The following is a 14,465-nucleotide window of genomic DNA, read 5'->3' on the forward strand; positions in this document are numbered from 1 at the left end:
TGTCCACCCTTCGATATAAGGATTCTTTGAAGTCAAGGCCCAGCCGAGAGCCATGGGCCCCCAGGCACATTCTTTGGCCATTTTCCCTGGGAAAGAACACTCACCAGTCCAGGTTCCTGATGTCAGTTTGTAGGGCTCCCTTGGGTCTATCAGGGCACCACAAGTTTGAGGTGGGGACAACTTCGGTGTGGGGTGCATCCTTCGATATAAGGATTTTTTGCAGTGAGGACCGTGCCCAGGGCCAGGGGCCCCTGGGCACATCCTTTTTCCATTTTCCCTGGGAAAGAAAACTCAGCAGTCCAGGTTCCTGATGTCAGTTTGTAGGGCTCCCTTGGGTCTATCAGGGCAGCACAAGTTTGAGGTGGGGACAACTTCGGTGTGGGGTCCATCCTTCGATATAAGGATTCTTTGCAGTGAGGACCCTGCCCAGGGCGAGGGGCCCCTGGGCACATCCTTTTTCCATTTTCCCTGGGAAAGAAAACTCAGCAGTCCAGGTTCCTGATGTCAGTTTGTAGGGCTCCCTTGGGTCTATCAGGGCACCACAAGTTTGAGGTTGGGACAACTTCGGTGTGGGGTGCATCCTTCGATATAAGGATTTTTTTCAGTGAGGACCCTGCCCAGGGCCAGGGGCCCCTGGGCACAACCTTTTTCTATTTTCCCTGGGAAAGAAAACTCACCAGTCCAGGTTCCTGATGTCAGTTTGTAGGGCTCCCTTGGGTCTATCAGGGCAGCACAATTTTGAGGTGGGGACAACTTCGGTGTGGGGTGCATCCTTCGATATAAGGATTTTTTGCAGTGAGGACCCTGCCCAGGGCCAGGGGCCCCTGGGCACATCCTTTTTCCGTTTTCCCTGGGAAAGAAAACTCACCAGTCCAGGTTGCTGATGTCAGTTTGTAGGGCTCCCTTGGGTCTATCAGGGCACCACAAGTTTCAGGTGGGGACAACTTCGGTGTGGGGTCCATCCTTCGATATAAGGATTTTTTGCAGTCAGGGCCAGGGTCCCCTGGGCACAACCTTTGGCCATTTTCCCTGGGAAAGAAAACTCAGCAGTCCAGGTTCCTGATATCAGTTTGTAGGGCTCCCTTGGGTCTATCAGGGCAGCACAAGTTTGAGGTGGGGACAACTTCGGTGTGGGGTCCATCCTTCGATATAAGGATTTTTTGCAGTCAGGGCCAGGGTCCCCTGGGCACATCCTTTGGCCATTTTCCCTGGGAAAGAAAACTCACCAGTCCAGGTTCCTGATGTCAGTTTGTAGGGCTCCCTTGGGTCTATCTGGGCAGCACAAGTTTGAGGTGGGGACAACTTCGGTGTGGGGTCCATCCTTCGATATAGGGATTCTTTACAGTCCGGCCCCAGCCAGTGCCAAGGGGCCCCTGGGCACATCCTTTGGCCATTTTCCCTGGGAAAGAAAACTCACCAGTCCAGGTTGCTGATGCCAGTTTGTAGGGCTCCCTTGGGTCTATCTGGGTAGCACAACTTTCAGGAGCGGACAACTTCGGTCTGGGTTCCATCGTTTGATATAAGGATTTTTAGCAGTCAGGTGCAGCTCAGTGCCAGGGTCCCCAGGGCACAACCTTTGGCTATTTTCCCTGTGAAAGAAAACTCACCAGTCCAGGTTCCGGATGTCACTTTGTAGGGCTCCCTTGGGTCTATCAGGGCAGCACAAATTTGAGATGGGGACAACTTCAGTCTGGGGTCCAACCTTCGATATAAGGATTTTTAGCAGTCAGATCCCAGCCCAGTGCAAGGGTCCCCAGGGCACATCCTTTGGCCATTTTCCCTGGAAAAGAAAACTCACCAGTCCAGGTTCCTGATGTCAGTTTGTAGGGCTCCCTTGGGTCTATCTGGGCAGCAGAAATTTGAGGAGCAAACAATTTTGGTCTGTTATCCATCCTTCGATATAGGGATTCTTTGCAGTCAGGTGTCAGCCGAGTGCCAGGGGCCTCAGGGAACATCCTTTGGCCATTTTCCCTGGGAAAGAAAATTCACCAGTCCAGGTTGCTGATGTCAGTTTGTAGGGCTCCCTTAGGTCTATCAGGGCAGCACAACTTTGTGGAGGGGACAACTTCGGTCTGGGGTCCATCCTTCGATATAGGGATTCTTTACAGTCAGGACCCAGCCCAGGTCCAGGGGCCCCTGGGCACATCCTTTGGCCATTTTTCCTACGAAAGAAAATTCACCAGTCCAGGTTCCTGATGTTAGTTTTTAGGGCTCCCTTGGGTCTATCAGGGCAGCACAAGTATGAGATGGGGACAACTTCGGTCTGGGGTCCATCCTTCGATATAAGGATTTCTTGCAGTCATGTTCCAGCCCAGGGCCAGGGGCCCCTGGGCACAACCTTTGGCCATTTTCCCTGGGAAAGAAAACTCACCAGTCCAGGTTCCTGATGTCAGTTTGTAGGGCTCCCTTGGGTCTATCAGGGCAGCACAAATTTGAGGTGGGGACAACTTCGGTGTGGGGTCCATCTTTCGATATAAGGATTTTTTGCATTCAGGTCCCAGCCCAGTGCCAGGGTCCCGAGGGCACATCCTTTGGCCATTTTCCCTGGAAAAGAAAACTCACCAGTCCAGGTTGCTGATGTCAGTTTGTAGAGCTCCCTTGGGTCTATCTGGGCAGCAGAAATTTGAGGAGCAAACAATCTTGGTCTGCGATCCATCCTTCGATATTGGGATTATTTGCAGTCAGGTGTCAGCCGAGTGCCAGGGGCCCCAGGGAACATCCTTTGGCCATTTACCCTGGGAAAGAAAATTCACCAGTCCAGGTTGCTGATGTCAGTTTGTAGGGCTCTCTTGGGTCTATCAGGGCAGCACAAGTATGAGATGGGGACAACTTCAGTCTGGTGTCCACCCTTCGATATAAGGATTCTTTGAAGTCAAGGCCCAGCCGAGAGCCATGGGCCCCCAGGCACATTCTTTGGCCATTTTCCCTGGGAAAGAACACTCACCAGTCCAGGTTCCTGATGTCAGTTTGTAGGGCTCCCTTGGGTCTATCAGGGCACCACAAGTTTGAGGTGGGGACAACTTCGGTGTGGGGTGCATCCTTCGATATAAGGATTTTTTGCAGTGAGGACCGTGCCCAGGGCCAGGGGCCCCTGGGCACATCCTTTTTCCATTTTCCCTGGGAAAGAAAACTCAGCAGTCCAGGTTCCTGATGTCAGTTTGTAGGGCTCCCTTGGGTCTATCAGGGCAGCACAAGTTTGAGGTGGGGACAACTTCGGTGTGGGGTCCATCCTTCGATATAAGGATTCTTTGCAGTGAGGACCCTGCCCAGGGCGAGGGGCCCCTGGGCACATCCTTTTTCCATTTTCCCTGGGAAAGAAAACTCAGCAGTCCAGGTTCCTGATGTCAGTTTGTAGGGCTCCCTTGGGTCTATCAGGGCACCACAAGTTTGAGGTTGGGACAACTTCGGTGTGGGGTGCATCCTTCGATATAAGGATTTTTTTCAGTGAGGACCCTGCCCAGGGCCAGGGGCCCCTGGGCACAACCTTTTTCCATTTTCCCTGGGAAAGAAAACTCACCAGTCCAGGTTCCTGATGTCAGTTTGTAGGGCTCCCTTGGGTCTATCAGGGCAGCACAATTTTGAGGTGGGGACAACTTCGGCGTGGGGTGCATCCTTCGATATAAGGATTTTTTGCAGTGAGGACCCTGCCCAGGGCCAGGGGCCCCTGGGCACATCCTTTTTCCGTTTTCCCTGGGAAAGAAAACTCACCAGTCCAGGTTGCTGATGTCACTTTGTAGGGCTCCCTTGGGTCTATCAGGGCACCACAAGTTTCAGGTGGGGACAACTTCGGTGTGGGGTCCATCCTTCGATATAAGGATTTTTTGCAGTCAGGGCCAGGGTCCCCTGGGCACAACCTTTGGCCATTTTCCCTGGGAAAGAAAACTCAGCAGTCCAGGTTCCTGATATCAGTTTGTAGGGCTCCCTTGGGTCTATCAGGGCAGCACAAGTTTGAGGTGGGGACAACTTCGGTGTGGGGTCCATCCTTCGATATAAGGATTTTTTGCAGTCAGGGCCAGGGTCCCCTGGGCACATCCTTTGGCCATTTTCCCTGGGAAAGAAAACTCACCAGTCCAGGTTCCTGATGTCAGTTTGTAGGGCTCCCTTGGGTCTATCTGGGCAGCACAAGTTTGAGGTGGGGACAACTTCGGTGTGGGGTCCATCCTTCGATATAGGGATTCTTTACAGTCCGGCCCCAGCCAGTGGCCAGGGGCCCCTGGGCACATCCTTTGGCCATTTTCCCTGGGAAAGAAAACTCACCAGTCCAGGTTGCTGATGCCAGTTTGTAGGGCTCCCTTGGGTCTATCTGGGTAGCACAACTTTCAGGAGCGGACAACTTCGGTCTGGGTTCCATCGTTTGATATAAGGATTTTTAGCAGTCAGGTGCAGCTCAGTGCCAGGGTCCCCAGGGCACAACCTTTGGCTATTTTCCCTGTGAAAGAAAACTCACCAGTCCAGGTTCCGGATGTCACTTTGTAGGGCTCCCTTGGGTCTATCAGGGCAGCACAAATTTGAGATGGGGACAACTTCAGTCTGGGGTCCAACCTTCGATATAAGGATTTTTAGCAGTCAGATCCCAGCCCAGTGCAAGGGTCCCCAGGGCACATCCTTTGGCCATTTTCCCTGGAAAAGAAAACTCACCAGTCCAGGTTGCTGATGTCAGTTTGTAGGGCTCCCTTGGGTCTATCTGGGCAGCAGAAATTTGAGGAGCAAACAATTTTGGTCTGTTATCCATCCTTCGATATAGGGATTCTTTGCAGTCAGGTGTCAGCCGAGTGCCAGGGGCCTCAGGGAACATCCTTTGGCCATTTTCCCTGGGAAAGAAAATTCACCAGTCCAGGTTCCTGATGTTAGTTTTTAGGGCTCCCTTGGGTCTATCAGGGCAGCACAAGTATGAGATGGGGACAACTTCGGTCTGGGGTCCATCCTTCGATATAAGGATTTCTTGCAGTCATGTTCCAGCCCAGGGCCAGGGGCCCCTGGGCACAACCTTTGGCCATTTTCCCTGGGAAAGAAAACTCACCAGTCCAGGTTCCTGATGTCAGTTTGTAGGGCTCCCTTGGGTCTATCAGGGCAGCACAAATTTGAGGTGGGGACAACTTCGGTGTGGGGTCCATCTTTCGATATAAGGATTTTTTGCATTCAGGTCCCAGCCCAGTGCCAGGGTCCCGAGGGCACATCCTTTGGCCATTTTCCCTGGAAAAGAAAACTCACCAGTCCAGGTTGCTGATGTCAGTTTGTAGAGCTCCCTTGGGTCTATCTGGGCAGCAGAAATTTGAGGAGCAAACAATCTTGGTCTGCGATCCATCCTTCGATATTGGGATTATTTGCAGTCAGGTGTCAGCCGAGTGCCAGGGGCCCCAGGGAACATCCTTTGGCCATTTACCCTGGGAAAGAAAATTCACCAGTCCAGGTTGCTGATGTCAGTTTGTAGGGCTCCCTTGGGTCTATCAGGGCAGCACAAGTATGAGATGGGGACAACTTCAGTCTGGTGTCCATCCTTCGATATAAGGATTCTTTGAAGTCAAGGCCCAGCCGAGAGCCATGGGCCCCCAGGCACATTCTTTGGCCATTTTCCCTGGGAAAGAACACTCACCAGTCCAGGTTGCTGATGTCAGTTTGTAGGGCTCCCTTGGGTCTATCAGGGCACCACAAGTTTGAGGTGGGGACAACTTCGGTGTGGGGTGCATCCTTCGATATAAGGATTTTTTGCAGTGAGGACCGTGCCCAGGGCCAGGGGCCCCTGGGCACATCCTTTTTCCATTTTCCCTGGGAAAGAAAACTCAGCAGTCCAGGTTCCTGATGTCAGTTTGTAGGGCTCCCTTGGGTCTATCAGGGCAGCACAAGTTTGAGGTGGGGACAACTTCGGTGTGGGGTCCCTCCTTCGATATAAGGATTCTTTGCAGTGAGGACCCTGCCCAGGGCCAGGGGCCCCTGGGCACATCCTTTTTCCATTTTCCCTGGGAAAGAAAACTCACCAGTCCAGGTTGCTGATGTCAGTTTGTAGGGCTCCCTTGGGTCTATCAGGGCACCACAAGTTTGAGGTGGGGACAACTTCGGTGTGGGGTCCATCCTTCGATATAAGGATTTTTTGCAGTCAAGGCCAGGGTCCCCTGGGCACATCCTTTGGCCATTTTCCCTGGGAAAGAAAACTCAGCAGTCCAGGTTCCTGATGTCAGTTTGTAGGGCTCCCTTGGGTCTATAAGGGCAGCACAAGTTTGAGGTGGGGACAACTTCGGTGTGGGGTCCATCGTTCGATATAAGGATTATTTGAAGTCAGGGCCAGGGGCCCCCGGGCACATCCTTTGGCCATTTTCCCCGGGAAAGAAAACTCACCAGTCCAGGTTCCTGATGTCAGTTTGTAGGGCTCCCTTGGGTCTATCTGGGCAGCACAAGTTTGAGGTGGGGACAACTTCGGTGTGGGGTCCATCCTTCGATATAAGGATTTTTAGCAGTCAGGTCCCTGCCCAGTGCCAGGGTCCCCAGGGCATATCCTTTGGCCATTTTCCCTGGAAAAGAAAACTCACCAGTCCAGGTTCCTGATGTCAGTTTGTAGGGCTCCCTTGGGTCTATCTGGGCAGCACAAATTTGAGGAGCGGACAATTTTGGTCTGTTATCCATCCTTCGATATAAGGATTCTTTTCAGTCAGGTCCCACCCGAGTGCCAGGGGCCCCAGGGAACATCCTTTGGCCATTTTCCCTGGGAAAGAAAACTCACAAGTCCAGGTTCCTGATGTCAGTTTGTAGGGCTCCCTTGGGTCTATCAGGGCACCACAAGTTTGAGGTGGGGACAACTTCGGTGTGGGGTCCATCCTTCGATATAAGTATTCTTCGAAGTCAAGGCCCAGACGAGAGCCATGGGCCCCTGGGCACATTCTGTGGCCATTTTCCCTGGGAAAGAAAATTCACCAGTCCAGGTTGCTGATGTCAGTTTGTAGGGCTCCCTTGGGTCTATCAGGGCAGCACAAGTTTGAGGTGGGGACAACTTCGGTGTGGGGTCCATCCTTCGATATAAGGATTCTTTGCAGTGAGGACCCTGCCCAGGGCGAGGGGCCCCTGGGCACATCCTTTTTCCATTTTCCCTGGGAAAGAAAACTCAGCAGTCCAGGTTCCTGATGTCAGTTTGTAGGGCTCCCTTGGGTCTATCAGGGCACCACAAGTTTGAGGTGGGGACAACTTCGGTGTGGGGTGCATCCTTCGATATAAGGATTTTTTTCAGTGAGGACCCTGCCCAGGGCCAGGGGCCCCTGGGCACAACCTTTTTCCATTTTCCCTGGGAAAGAAAACTCACCAGTCCAGGTTCCTGATGTCAGTTTGTAGGGCTCCCTTGGGTCTATCAGGACAGCACAATTTTGAGGTGGGGACAACTTCGGTGTGGGGTCCATCCTTCGATATAAGGATTTTTTTCAGTGAGGACCCTGCCCAGGGCCAGGGGCCCCTGGGCACATCCTTTTTCCGTTTTCCCTGGGAAAGAAAGCTCAGCAGTCCATGTTGATGATGTCAGTTTGTAGGGCTCCCTTGGGTCTATCAGGGCAGCACAAGTTTGAGGTGGGGACAACTTCGGTGTGGGGTCCCTCCTTCGATATAAGGATTTTTTGCAGTCAGGGCCAGGGGCCCCCAGGCACATCCTTTGGCCATTTTCCCTGGGAAAGAAAACTCACCAGTCCAGGTTCCTGATGTCAGTTTGTAGGGCTCCCTTGGGTCTATAAGGGCAGCACAATTTTGAGGTGGGGACAACTTCGGTGTGGGGTGCATCCTTCGATATAAGGATTTTTTGCAGTGAGGACCATGCCCAGGGCCAGGGGCCCCCGGGCACATCCTTTGGCCATTTTCCCTGGGAAAGAAAACTCAGCAGTCCAGGTTGCTGATGTCAGTTTGTAGGGCTCCCTTGGGTCTATCAGGGCAGCACATATTTTATTTCGGGACAACTTCGGTCTGGGGTCCATCCTTCAATATAAGGAGTCTTTGAAATCAGGGCCCAGCCCAGGGCCAGGGGCCCCTGGGCACATCCTTTGGCCATTTTCCCTGGGAAAGAAAACTCACCAGTCCAGGTTCCTCATGTCAGTTTGTAGGGCTCCCTTGGGTCTATCAGGGTAGCACAAGATTGAGGAGGGGACAATTTTGGTCTGTGATCCATCCTTCAATATTGGGATTCTTTACAGTCAGGACCCACCCCAGGGCCAGGGGCCCCTGGGCACATCCTTTGGCCATTTTCCCTGGGAAAGAAAACTCACCAGTCCAGGTTGGTGATATCAGTTTGTAGGGCTCCCTTGGGTCTATCTGGGCAGCACAATATGAGGAGGGGATAACTTCAGTTTGGGGTCCAAACGTCGATATAAATATTCTTTGTAGTCAGGTCCCAGATCTGTGCCCGGGGCCCCTGGGCACATCCTTTGGCCATTTTCCCTGGGAAAGAAAATTCACCAGTCCAGGTTCCTGATATCAGTTTGTAGGGCTCCCTTGGGTCTATCTGGGCAGCAGAAATTTGAGGAGAGGACAAATTTTGTCTGCGATCCATCCTTCGATGTAAGGATATTTTGCAGTCAGGCCCCAGCCCAGGGGCCACGGGCTTAGGGCACATCCTTTGGCCATTTTCCCTGGGAAACAAAACTCAGCAGTCCAGGTTCCTGATGTCAGTTTGTATGAATCACTTGGGCCTCTCTGGGCAGCAGAAATTTGAGGAGGGGACAACTTTAGTCTGCGATCCATCCTTCAATATAAGGATTATTTGGATTCAGGCCCCAGCCCAGGTCCAGGGGCCCCAGCGCACATCCTTTGGCCATTTTCCCTGGGACAGAAAACTCACCAGTCCAGGTTGCTGATGTCAGTTTGTAGGGCTCCCTTGGGTCTACCTGGGCACCACAACTTTGTGGAGGGGACAACTTCGGTCTGGGGTCCATCCTTCGATAGAAGGATTTTTTGCAGTCTGTGCCCAGCCCAGGGCCAGGGGCCCCTGGGCACATCCTTTGGCCATTTTCCCTGGGAAAGAAAACTCACCAGTCCAGGTTGCTGATGTCAGTTTGTAGGGCTCCCTTGGGTCTATCGGGGCAGTACAATTTTGAGGAGGGGACAACTTTGGTCTGCGATTCATCCTTCGATATAAGGATTATTTGAAGTCTGGTCCCAGCCGAGTGCCAGGAGCCCCAGGGCACATGCATTGGCCATTTTGCCTGGGAAAGAAAACTCACCAGTCCAGGTTCCTGATGTCAGTTTGTAGGGCTCCCTTGGGTCTACCTGGGCAGCACAACTTTGAGGAGGGGAGAACTTCTGTTTGGGGTCCAAACTTTGATATAAGGATTCTTTGCAGTCAGGTCCCAGCCCAGTGCCAGGGGCCCCCGGGCAAATCCTTTGGCAATTTTCCCTGTGAAAGAAAACTCAGCAGTCCAGGTTGCTGATGTCAATTTTTAGAGCTCCATTGGGTCTAAAAGGGCAGCAGAAATTTGAGGAGGGGACGACTTTGGTCTGTGATCCATCCTTCGATATATGGATTCTTTACAGTCAGGCCCCAGCCCAGAGCCAGGGGCCTCTTGGCCAATACTTGGCCATTTCCCCTGGGAAGGAAAAATCACCAGTCCAGGTTCCTGATATCATTTTGAAGTGCTCCCATAAAACTGGCTGGGCGGCACAAGTTTGAGCTTTCTCCCTGCGAGACACACTGGCAAAGCTTTTCACTATGATACAGTCTAGTGCAGAGGCACACTACGGCTCTCCGGAGCTGTCCGAAGCCAAGCGCCGGTGGCCGGCGTCTTTCAGCTGAAGCTGCGCTTCGGAGCGTACGGCTGCCGCTCCGCTGTTGTGTGCGCGAAGCAGCCGCTTCTCCTGCTCCGGGAGCCGGACAGAGCGGTAGCTTGTACGAGGGCGAAGAACGAAGCCGCAGAGCACCGGGCTTTTGCGCGCACCCTAAGGACTGCTAGTGGACCGTGGTGGCCGCTCGCCTGCCTCTTCAATTCCATTCTAGCATACTTATGGAAGGTGTTCCAGGACAATTTTCCTGAGTTTTGAATTCCGCCTGATGCAGCCCTTCCTGGGAAAATCCTGCTCCTCCTCTGAGGCTCCGACAGGCAGAGACCTCGATAGCAACTGCAGAAATGAAGGGCTGCGTTGAGTTGTCGAGAAGCAAGAACATAGCCAGCGCCTTGTGTTTGGGAGTCAGCAGCTGCTGGACTTTTGCCATTGCTTTCACTGTGCACTGAATGCTAGGAAGGCATGTGCACGTTAAAACAACGAGCTGGGCAAGAGCAGGAAGGGAGCACGGGCATCAGAGAGCATCTGGCATCTTGCCCTGGAAAGGGCAGTGTTTTTGGAGTGTGCAGTAAAATCGTGTTTCTGGACAAGGGAGGCATAAGTGCGCTGCGCTGCTACGCTTTCTCCCTGCGAGACACACTGACAAAGCTTTTCGCTATGTTGCAGTCTAGTGCAGACGCACACTACGGCTCTCCGGAGCTGTCCGAAGCCAAGCGCTGGTGGCCGGCGTCTTTCGGCTGAAGCAGCGCTTCGGAGCGTACGGCTGCCGCTGCGCTCTTGTGTGCGCGAAGCAGCCGCTTCTCCTGCTCCGGGAGCCGGACAGAGCGGTAGCTTGTACGAGGGCGAAGAACGTTGCCGCAGGGAGACGACATTGAGTGCACAGCCTTGGCACTGCTAGAGGACGGTGGCTAACGCTCCCTGCCTCTTCAATGCACTGCTGGCATGCTTTATTGAAGGTGTTCCGAGACAACTTTCCTGGGTTTTGACTTCGTCCTGATGAAGCCCCTCTTGGGAAATTGGTGCTCGTCCCCGAAGGCTCGAGATGCAGAGAACTCGATGGCAGCTGCCGAAATGAAGGACTCCGTTGAAATGTGGAGAAGCAAGAACGTAGACAAGCGCCTTGTGTTTGGGAGTCAGCAGCTGCTGGACTTTTGCCATTGCTTTCACTGTGCACTGAATGCCCGGACGGCATGTGCACGCTACAACAACGAGCTAGGCAGGAGTGGGCAGAAGGAAAAAGGCTTCAGACAGCAGCATACATATTACCACGGAAAGGGCAGTGTTTTTGGAGTGTGCAGTAAAATCGTGTTTCTGGACAAGGGAGGCATAAGTGCGCTGCGCTCCTAAGCTATCTCCCTGCGAGACACACTGACAAAGCTTTTCGTTATCATGCAGTCTAGTGCAGACGCACACTACGGCTCTCCGGAGCTGTCCGAAGCCAAGCGCCGGTGGCCGGCGTCTTTCGGCTGAAGCTGCGCTTCGGAGCGTACGGCTGCCGCTCCGCTGTTGTGTGCGCGAAGCAGCCGCTTCTCCTGCTCCGGGAACCGGACAGAGCGGTAGCTTGTACGAGGGCGAAGAACGAAGCCGCAGAGCACCGGGCTTTTGCGCGCACCCTAAGGACTGCTAGTGGACCGTGGTGGCGGCTCGCCTGCCTCTTCAATTCCATTCTAGCATACTTATGGAAGGTGTTCCAGGACAATTTTCCTGAGTTTTGAATTCCGCCTGATGCAGCCCCTCCTAGGAAACTCGTGCTCGTCCTCTGAGTTTCCGAGTGCAGAGACCTCGATGGCAGCTGCAGAAATGAAGGGCTGCGTTGAGTTGTCGAGAAGCAAGAACATAGCCAGCACCTTGTGTTTGGGAGTCAGCAGCTGCTGGACTTTTGCCATTGCTTTCACTGTGCACTGAATGCCAGGACGGCATGTGCACATTAAAACAACGAGCTGGGCAAGAGCAGGAAGGGAGCACGGCCATCAGAGAGCATCTGGCATCTTGCCCTGGAAAGGGCAGTGTTTTTGGAGTGTGCAGTAAAATCGTGTTTCTGGACAAGGGAGGCATAAGTGCGCTGCGCTCCTAAGCTATCTCCCTGCGAGACACACTGCCAAAGCCTTTCGTTATCATGCAGTCTAGTGCAGACGCACACTACGGCTCTCCGGAGCTGTCCGAAGCCAAGCGCCGGTGGCCGGCGTCTTTCGGCTGAAGCTGCGCTTCGGAGCGTACGGCTGTTGTGTGCGCGAAGCAGCCGCTTCTCCTGCTCCGGGAGCCAGACAGAGCGGTAGCTTGTACGAGGACGAAGAACGAAGCCGCAGAGCACCGGGCTTTTGCGCGCACCCTAAGGACTGCTAGTGGACCGTAGTGGCCGCTCGCCTGCCTCTTCAATTCCCTTCTTGCATGCTTTATTGAAGGTGTTCCTGGACAATTTTCCTGAGTTTTGAATTCCTCCTGATGCAGCCCCTCCTAGGAAACTCGTGCTCGTCCTCTGAGGCTCCGACATGCAGAGACCTCGATGGCAGCTACAGAAATGAAGGGCTGCGTTGAGTTATCGAGAAGCAAGAACATAGCCAGCGCCTTGTGTTTGGGAGTCAGCAGCTGCTGGACTTTTGCCATTGCTTTCACTGTGCACTGAATGCCAGGACGGCATGTGCTAGTTATAACAACGAGCTGGGCAAAGAGTAGCCGAAAGATCACGGCCGTCAGAAAGCAGCTTAATATTGCCCTGGAAAGGGCAGTGTTTTTGGAGTGTGCAGTAAAATCGTGTTTCTGGACAAGGGAGGCATAAGTGCGCTGCGCTCCTAAGCTATTTCCCTGCGAGACACACTGCCAAAGCTTTTCGCTATATTGCAGTCTAGTACAGACGCACACTACGGCTCTCCGGAGCTGTCCGAAGCCAAGCGCCGGTCGCCGGCGTCTTTCGGCTGAAGCTGCGCTTCGGAGCGTACGGCTGTTGTGTGCGCGAAGCAGCCGCTTCTCCTGCTCCGGGAGCCGTACAGAGCGGTAGCTTGTACGAGGACGAAGAACGAAGCCGCAGAGCACCGGGCTTCTGCGCGCACCCTAAGGACTGCTAGTGGACCGTGGTAGCCGCTCGCCTGCCTCTTCAATTCCCTTCTTGCATGCTTTATTGAAGGTGTTCCAGGACAATTTTCCTGAGTTTTGAATTCGTCCTGCTGCAGCCCTTCCTGGGAAACTCCTTCTCCTCCTTTGAGGCTCCACTATGAAGAGACCTCGATGGCAACTGCAGAAATGAAGGGCTGCGTTGAGTTGTCGAGAAGCAAGAACATAGCCAGCGCCTTGTGTTTGGGACTCAGCAGCTGCTGGACTTTTGCCATTGCTTTCACTGTGCACTGAATGCCAGGACGGCATGTGCTAGTTATAACAACGAGCTGGGCAAGAGCAGGAAGGGAGCACGGCCATCAGAGAGCATCTGGCATCTTGCCCTGGAAAGGGCAGTGTTTTTGGAGTGTGCAGTAAAATCGTGTTTCTGGACAAGGGAGGCATAAGTGCGCTGCGCTCCTAAGCTATCTGCCTGCGAGACACACTGCCAAAGCTTTTCGTTATCATGCAGTCTAGTGCAGACGCACACTACGGCTCTCCGGAGCTGTCCGAAGCCAAGCGCCGGTGGCCGGCGTCTTTCGGCTGAAGCTGCGCTTCGGAGTGTACGGCTGCCGCTCCGCTGTTGTGTGCGCGAAGCAGCCGCTTCTCCTGCTCCGGGAGCCGGACAGAGCGGTAGCTTGTACGACGGCGAAGAACGAAGCCGCAGAGCACCGGGCTTTTGCGCGCACCCTAAGGACTGCTAGTGGACCGTGGTGGCCGCTCGCCTGCCTCTTCAATTCCATTCTAGCATACTTATGGAAGGTGTTCCAGGACAATTTTCCTGAGTTTTGAATTCCTCTTGATGCAGCCCCTCCTAGGAAACTCGTGCTCGTCCTCTGAGTTTCCGAGTGCAGAGACCTCGATGGCAGCTGCAGAAATGAAGGGCTGCGTTGAGTTGTCGAGAAGCAAGAACATAGCCAGCGCCTTGTGTTTGGGAGTCAGCAGCTGCTGGACTTTTGCCATTGCTTTCACTGTGCACTGAATGCCAGGACGGCATGTGCACGTTATAACAACGAGCTGGACAAGAGCAGGAAGGGAGCACGGCCATCAGAGAGCATCTGGCATCTTGCCCTGGAAAGGGCAGTGTTTTTGGAGTGTGCAGTAAAATCGTGTTTCTGGACAAGGGAGGCATAAGTGCGCTGCGCTCCTAAGCTATCTCCCTGCGAGACACACTGACAAAGCTTTTCGTTATCATGCAGTCTAGTACTGACGCACACTACGGCTCTCCGGAGCTGTCCGAAGCCAAGCGCCGGTCGCCGGCGTCTTTCGGCTGAAGCAGCGCTTCGGAGCGTACGGCTGTTGTGTGCGCGAAGCAGCCGCTTCTCCTGCTCCGGGAGCCGGACAGAGCGGTAGCTTGTACGAGGGCGAAGAACGAAGCCGCAGAGCACCGGGCTTCTGCGCGCACCCTAAGGACTGCTAGTGGACCGTGGTGGCCGCTCGCCTGCCTCTTCAATTCCATTCTAGCATACTTATGGAAGGTGTTCCAGGACAATTTTCCTGAGTTTTGAATTCGTCCTGCTGCAGCCCTTCCTGGGAAACTCCTTCTCCTCCTTTGAGGCTCCACTATGCAGAGACCTCGATGGCAACTGCAGAAATGAAGGGCTGCGTTGAGTTGTCGAGAAGCAAGAGCATAGCCA

The sequence above is a fragment of the Lonchura striata genome, chromosome 4, assembly GCF_046129695.1.
Source record: "Lonchura striata isolate bLonStr1 chromosome 4, bLonStr1.mat, whole genome shotgun sequence".
Taxonomy (NCBI): domain Eukaryota; kingdom Metazoa; phylum Chordata; class Aves; order Passeriformes; family Estrildidae; genus Lonchura; species Lonchura striata.